This window comes from Patiria miniata, unplaced genomic scaffold, assembly GCF_015706575.1.
Source record: "Patiria miniata isolate m_02_andy unplaced genomic scaffold, ASM1570657v1 HiC_scaffold_6, whole genome shotgun sequence".
Classification (NCBI taxonomy): Eukaryota; Metazoa; Echinodermata; class Asteroidea; order Valvatida; family Asterinidae; genus Patiria; species Patiria miniata.
This window is the reverse complement of record NW_024037073.1, coordinates 25305834-25313986: the sequence shown is the minus strand read 5'-3', so window position 1 is coordinate 25313986 and position 8153 is coordinate 25305834.

The window sequence follows — 8153 nt, the reverse complement described above, 5'->3', positions numbered from 1 at the left end:
ATCAAGCAGAGTCCATTAATTACAGGTATTTCATTGCCAAAGAGGGATTATCCTATCAATACAGTCACCCTCACTCAGTACGCAGATGATATGACACTTTTTCTCGGTAATGATAATTCTTTTAGTCCTGTATTTAGTATTTTAGAAGAATTTGAATCTGTGTCAGGCCTGTCACTCAACAAAAATAAGACAGAGGCTATGTGGATTGGTAGAAATAGAACAAGACTGGACCACCCTATTGATGTTATTTGGAAGTCAGAAATCACCACCTTGGGTATTGTGTTCTCTAGCTTCACTCCAGCTCAAGACATTGAGCAGAAGTGGACACGGAGACTAGCCAAAATGAGGAAAATTTTGAAAATGTGGGCCATGAGAAAACTTACTATGAAAGGTAAAATCATCATAGTGAAATCATTGCTTTTCTCGCAGATTCTCTACCCAGCTTTATCACTCATTGTTCCTGAGTCTATTCAAAAGCAGGTTAATTCATGTATTTTCAAATTTGTTTGGGGTGGAAGCGAGAAGGTTAAGAGAAACACTATAGTAGGTGCATATGACCAAGGTGGTTTGAATATGATTGATGTGAAAAGTGTTATTAACACCTTGCATTTGAAATGGTTAAAAAGACTAGCCAATGATGATATCCTTCCTTGGAAGAATTGTGCTTTGTTTGAATTTGATAAACTTGGTCCAGATCTCTCTGTATTTCACAGTAACTGTAGTGCCAAAGATTTGCTCTGCTGTTCTGATCTGAATAACCTTGCGCCCTTCTATAAGAACATCATTTTGTCTTGGCTGGAAGTCAACCCGGGCAGAGGCTGCAGACATTACTGAAGTTGCGAAGCAAAGAATTTGGAATAACCATGCAGTCAAATTCAAGGGTAAACCGATTTTTCTGAAAAAGTGGATCTCAGCTGGTGTCATTTACGTTTATCATCTTTATGACAACCACGGTAATTTCATGACCCCTGATCAGATTAGGCAAATCATTGGCAACAACGGTAACTACTTACTGGAATATTATATTGTCATTAATTCCCTTCCCGTGGAATGGAAACAACTTTCCAAAGAAACGATTGGTAACATTAATATTGATGTTCGAAATGAGCTAATTAAGATGAATATGAAGCGCATAAGGAAGAAATTACTGACACAAAATTCACTACACCCATAGCAGAGACATTTTGGAAAAACAAATTCCCCACTCATAACTTTGTTTGGGATGTAATATGGAAGAGGCTCAACTATTGCTGTCCAGACAGTAAGTCCTTTTCAATCAATTGGAAAATCATTCATAACTGTTACCCACGCAAGTCTGGCTTTGCAAAGGAAGAAGAGTGATTCAGAAAATTGTACATTTTGTCATGATAGTATTGATTACATTGAACACTTTTTTGGTCGTGTAAAATGGTAAAACCCTTTGGAACGAAATCGAAAAGATTGCTGCATCTACATGTACATTAAGTATGGCAAATCGATCAGTCTGTCCGTGGAAAATATTCTTTTCGGAGTCGGGGAAACATACAATAGTTATCGGTTTCTGAATACTTTAATTAATATAGGTAAACAAACAGTGAGTCGTTTTAAATTTGGCCAGTATTCCAACCTTATCATCCTTTTTGGGCAGGAACTGCAGCTTCGTCATGTCGAGTAAACTGTTTTGTTAGAATGTTTTGTTGTGTGTAATTCATTAGTACCTATAGAGCAGACGATTAACTGTACATGTACATAGATTATTGTTATTTAATTGTGATTGTATCTTTGAATAAAACAGAAAAAAAGAAAGAAAAAAAAACTTGATTCCTTGTGACTTAGTGCACGTTACATAATCGCCAACATGACATGACAATCTGTCTATAGGCATCGCAATTTGGGCTTCTCAATGCACGCTGCCTAGCAAGGGCTTCCATAAACCACCTTGAACATCTATCGTGTATTACCACACACCTGAGACTACTGGCTTTTCTCAATTTGTTTTTTCATTTCCCGGATGAGCCCCCATTTGTCACATTCCCTGGTTTGCTCCTCCCCAAGAAATATAACCCTCAGTAGTCTGGAACACCGTCACACAAAATAAATTGTCAAGTGAATTGACATTTTATTTTTTGTGACAATTTATTTTGTGTGACGGGTGTACCAGACTTCTGATGGTCATATTTCTTGGGGAGGGGCAAACCAGGGAATGTGACACTGACAGTTGGTTGCAAACTGTTCTGGTCCTGCACATTACTAATGACACAGGAAGTATTGACAATTCCCTACTTTAAAGTAAAATACTTTTCTATTCTTGATAATATGCTGTGAATGTTTTCTCGTTACCAGTAAGGCGTTTCACGGTAATATGCGCCAATCACAAGATGGAATTTTTGCAGATGAAAATTAGGTTTTGCCCTTCTCCGACGTATATGCACTGTTTACTCAGTGTGTTAAGGGCCTGTCACATTATATGCGATCTCATAGGAGACCTTACGGCGACCAAAAATATTTCATAAATTAACAATCGCAGCGAGGACGCAAGAAAATGACAATTTTCTGACGCTCATACTGTGCCCTCCCCACGCTTACGATGCGCTCAACTGGCTCTCTATGCGCCCCTGTCAAGCTCAATTACTCTATCTAGTCGCTGCCGCTGCGCTGTTACTGCGCTCACACTACGCTCTGCTCGCTGTTGATACGTCCTAATACCTCGCGTCGCGCTCTCTATTAGACCAAAATACGCTCATGTGACGTCACTTGCGCTGTATAAATACCACGACAAAACGGTAATCACAGTCCAGTTTCAAATTATTCTACAAGTTCATCGCAGTCAAGTTACTTTCTCATGGAGACTACATGTACATCAACTGTCTTGCCCCTAGGCTGCCTCAATGCCACTTCAATGTCGCACGATTCACGCTCGCACAGCCCCTCGAGTTGCGTCATTGCGGCGCCTTGGCCAGAGCGTAGAGGTGTTGCGATTGTTTTGGGCATGTTCAAAGATCTTGGCACTCATCGGAGACCATTAAGACCCTCCGGGGCCCATCTGGCAACTTGTATGTAGTTGTTGCTGCGATCTAGTAGTTGTTTTTGCACCCCAGCTATTTTTCAGGACGCAGCAGTAAGAGCGCACATAAGATCACAGACAGTGTGACAGGGGCTTTACCTCCTGAGAGAAAGTTGCCTCATACACGAATATCAATGCGTTATGTACCGCGTGTGCAAGCACTGAGAAAAAGGAACATTGTTCTTGACAGCTTTCCAGTGACTGCTGACTCGCTGTGTGTTGTACATGCCCTTGGCTTGGTGGCTTGCTGCCGCTTGGCCTGGCAGCATGGTGCTCTTGGTCATTTTCTGCCTGCATGTGGAATCACATGAAGCTCAATCTGCTTCCCTGGCTGCGATTCCGTCTTGGGAAGCAACGACAGCACATGTCTTACCACTCGACCACCGAGAACGGGATCGGATGGCCGGTTCGAACAGAAAATTCCATCTTATAATACATGTAGTTTATGCGGTACCTGCCGCTATGTACATCAGATTCGAACCGGCCACCCGATCCCGTTAGCTCGGTGGCGAGTGGTAAGACATCTGCACTAGAAAGCAGGAGGTCGTGGGTTGGAGTCCCACCCGAGTGATTTTTTCCAACTTTCACTCGGGAGGTAATACACTGAGTATACAGTGTTTAAAAACGTTGGTGCAGGGCAAAACCTAATTTGATTATATCACCCCGACGCAAAAATTCCATCTTATAACGACAGCACAGTTTGAGGAATGAGAAAGCCTTGACTACAGCTGCACGATAGTCAGCGTTAGTCAGCACTGTAGACGAGGGAATTAATTGAGCTATTGATAAGTCTGAAGATTTTCTGCAAGTTTTAGATATTCAATAGCTTGGGCAGGCAAAGTATAAGTTGTTCCCAGAGTATAAATAATTGCAGCTGAAGCGTTCAGTGAGTTCAGAATGAAAAAAAATTGGCAGTATTGATGATAACCATACAGAGGAGAGCTTGCCTGCTTGCTTGGGACAATTTGGCAACTGTGCTGATTGCTTGCACACTTTAACTACAGTACTACCAAGATGTACAAAGCAAGAGTGGCTACTAAACAGGTAGTGTGGGTGAACGAAATTATTCAAAAAATGATTCTTTAAAGAAAGCTCTGGCAAGAATATTGGAATCACACCAACAATAATTGTTGGCACCCAGAGTCCTGCTGATATCTTTGCTGCTCGAGATTTAGAGGCTTTTTCCTTGAATGCAGAGGATTGCGCACTGCAGAGAATCTCTCAGCTGCTATGATCACTACAAAATAACTAGAAACAGCAACAAACATGTATTTGAATCCCGGGACATACCGTTATTTTGTTTTACCGTTTTGGATTTTCTCAAAAACAAACACAGCGAACGAACTTTTGACCGTTTGTCGTTTTACAGTTTTGTGAAACGGTCAAACGGTATTAAGTCACACACACAAAAATACTTTTTTGTTGTTGTTTTTAATTGTAGAAAGCGCTTTAAACGGTTAGTGCTTTATTTTTATCCTTGGGATCGATCATTGCCTGGGCCTTCCTTACATTTTTCGTTCTCACGACAGAATTTGCGAATTAGCTATTGAAGAGCTGTGTCGACTTAAACTACATTTCCTTCAAAATATCTGCACTTCATCAAACGTCTTTACCATCCTGTATCCATTGTGAAAAGTAATGCCCTCCCTTGCAGTTTTCCAGCGCCATTTTTTGCTTGCAACTCTTTAAGCCCCACCAACTGAATCGCATGAGAAGGGGGTCAGGGTCCGCACCAGGAATCACACCACGCATTAAATATGCCGAGCCAACACTCGTGTAAAGCAGGGTCCCCTCCACCCCCTTGCCCACCGCCACAAAATGCACCACGGACTGTTAACTATGACACTAAAATAAAAAAACAGTGTGTATTCATACTGACCGTTTTGCTGTTTTTTCAAAGTTATTTGTGTAAAACTGTAAAACAAAAATAATGGATCGTTGTGCTATAATGAATTTTCCTAAACTTATAAAATGGATAAACTGTATTTATCTTAATACTGTTTGTCGTTTTATAAAACTGTAAACGACAAAACGGTCAATGGGTTGTTTACTGTTTTTGTTTTTGAGGAAATCCAAAATGGTAAAACAAAAAACGGTATGTCCCGGGTTTTATTGACACTCTGGAATGCTTTGTACACTTCGGATGAACACAATACAAATATACATTGAGTCTTAAGGAAGAGCAAGTCAGCCACAGCCAGATTGGATAAGTACATGTTGATGAATGTACGCATGGACTTCACTCGAATGACTGTGAAGAGAAAGACCAAGTTTAAGAGGAGGCCAATTGGTGCATTGATTTCAGTACTTAACCATAGTATTTGTTAATTTCTTTTGTGAGTCTTGATAAAGTTCTCAAGGTGCTTTTCAACTTCATCGTTCTCCATATCCAACATTTTTATTCAGATGTAGCAAAGAGTGTTCTGTCCTATTTCAAGATCACTCCAGTTTTTATACTAATAGCGAAAATAAGACCTGGAGCAATGTGTAGTTGAAACAAAAAGCTTCTGCATTTTGTCCCCTAGTGTTTTTTCATCTCTAAGATTTGTAAGGATTAGTTCTTTGTTCCTTGTTTTGAATACATACTAAACCAAAGTAGGCAATAGAGTTTCAGTTGACTTTGGCATAGATATGCTTCAGAATAACTTTTTATTTTCTCTTCAAGACTTTTTTTACATGTACATTATGTAATCCGTCGGTTTTGCTCATATCTAGGTTGCTTAAAAAAAAAGTGAAATGGCACTCTGCACTTTTTACAGAGTTTTACAGCTCATAATAGATCACAGACATAACGTAACACTTCAATTATCTATAACTAAATAAAAATTAGATGCGATCAAAAAACAAATATTTCAGGTCGTTCGCTACATTTTGCTTACAACACCTTTATTTATATCTCACATTTAGAATCTTTGACACAAGCTTTAGATTTGGTGTTTGGATAATCAAGAAAGACATTTAAAATACAGATACAAATAGTCACTGCATCAACAAAGATTTGAAACCATGGAATTCCTACACTCTCTTGCTTGAAATTGAAAGTGTACTTACATGTAGACTTCTGCTATCAAATCGTCACCGACACCACGAACTGACACCTCTGCATCACATGTGTACAACAAAAATTAAAAATTCAAATTTTCTTTTTTGCACATATAAGCAGTTTGTATCATGAAGTTTCACATGACGAAGTTAAAATTGCTGAAATCATCTAAAATAAGCAAATTGTACTAGTGAATTTTCAAAAAAATTGGTCAATTCTGTTATTTTTGTTACCACGAAGTGACCTGCACAGGGGTCAGTTCGTGAAAACCAAAATTTACGTGTTTTCGGAGAGTGCGCACATGCGCAGTGTGTGCGCGCACTCTCCCAAAATGCGTCAATTTAGGTTTCACGAAGTGACACTCACTAATGCTGTTGCATGCGTGCACTCTCCGAAAACACAAATTTTGGGTTTCACGAACTGACACCCATCTTAATCATTTAATTTCTAATTAACTAAGCAGATTTTCACAATATAACGTTTATAATTGAGTAGTTTTAAGCATTTTCATGTTAAGTGATACCAAAACCTCTAAGATAGATGGATTATTTTAGTGAGTAAATTCGTGTCAAACCTTTAAAAGCGTTTTTCTCCCGATTTGTATTTCTGCAGCGCTGATCACCAGGTGTCAGTTCGTGGTGTCGGTGATGAAATGTTAAACTAAGAAAATTACCCATGAAACTTTCTTTTTGTTCTTGGCCCAAACTGATGACAGCTTTGCCAACAGATTGGCTCCCGTCCGTACATTATTGATACTGATTGTGGGGGGGGGGGGGGGGAACCAGCCTACCCAGCAAGAACAGAAATATGTTTGGCAGCCAATAATTTGGAATTGTAAGTAATAATTCAATAACTGAACGTGAGCTTTTTTGTGTTTGGTGTTTTCATTCAAAAGTAAATAATTTTGTATTGCTTGAAAAATAGCAGATTGGTAAAGAAATCTGTTTTTCGGGATGAAACTCGAAAATAGCACGGAACTTTAAGTAAATTTAGTACTTCATCGGCATTTGTTGAATAAAACTGTTATGTGGACAGTTTTCCTTGTTTTTTTTCCCTAGAAGGTACAGCATTAAAGGTGGCATGTCTGTGTAGAGTGTGTGTGATTCACAGTTTCAGATGGTTCTTATTTTATTTGATAAACTGTCTAAGTTGAACACATTACCCTCATTGTCTCAAGCTTAATCTTTAATTCGCTCATGCACTACCAGAACTATGAACTGAAGTTAGGAGAATGGTTGTATGTAGAAAGATGACAAGTTCCACACACAATCCATTACCCTTGGAGAATACGGTGCACACAATACGAGGGCGCTATTTGGTTTGGGTCTAGTCTTTTGCATATTAAGTTACCCCAATATACCCAAATCAAATAACACCCTTGTATTATGTCTGCCATATATCGAAAAAGGCTTATAGCAGTTGAGCTATTCACTTTTCCAAAATTTGTTAAGACTTGGAATACTGGATGTGCTTTCACATCTTTTCCCAATCTACAGGTTAAACAACATGGTGACTCCACTGTGAACCAGCTGTATGAGGACCAGCTACACCAAATAGACCAACACCAGGGAGTTTCTGAGGAATTTATCCAAGATGCTGCAACGGAACATTGGGGAGATGTCTCCGTGGCTGAAGCAACAAAGGTGAGCTACCCGCCAAAGACATGGGATGGTTGTGGGCCAGAATGGAAATGTGATCTTCGTTGACAAAAAAACTGTTTCCAGACACAGTTTTCTGGCAAGTGGACTTACATATACAGCTGCCCTGAAATTTCATTAAAAGTCCAGAAAATGAGCTCATTTTTCTTGAGAATCAATTAAAACTCAGCAAACTTTGGGGCCAACTTCTGAAATAAACTTCCTTTCCACACACAAAAGTCCCAAAGATTAAAAGGGGGGGGGGGAGTTGTTAAAAAAAATGTTTAAAAACAAAAAACAAAAAAATGAACACAAAACCAAAACTTCACAATTCAAAAGCAGCTCGAGTAGACTCGCACCAACAATCTCCTGCTTCCTAGTGCAAATGTCTCAACTACTTGACCATCAGGCTTGCTGGGGTTGGCTGGCT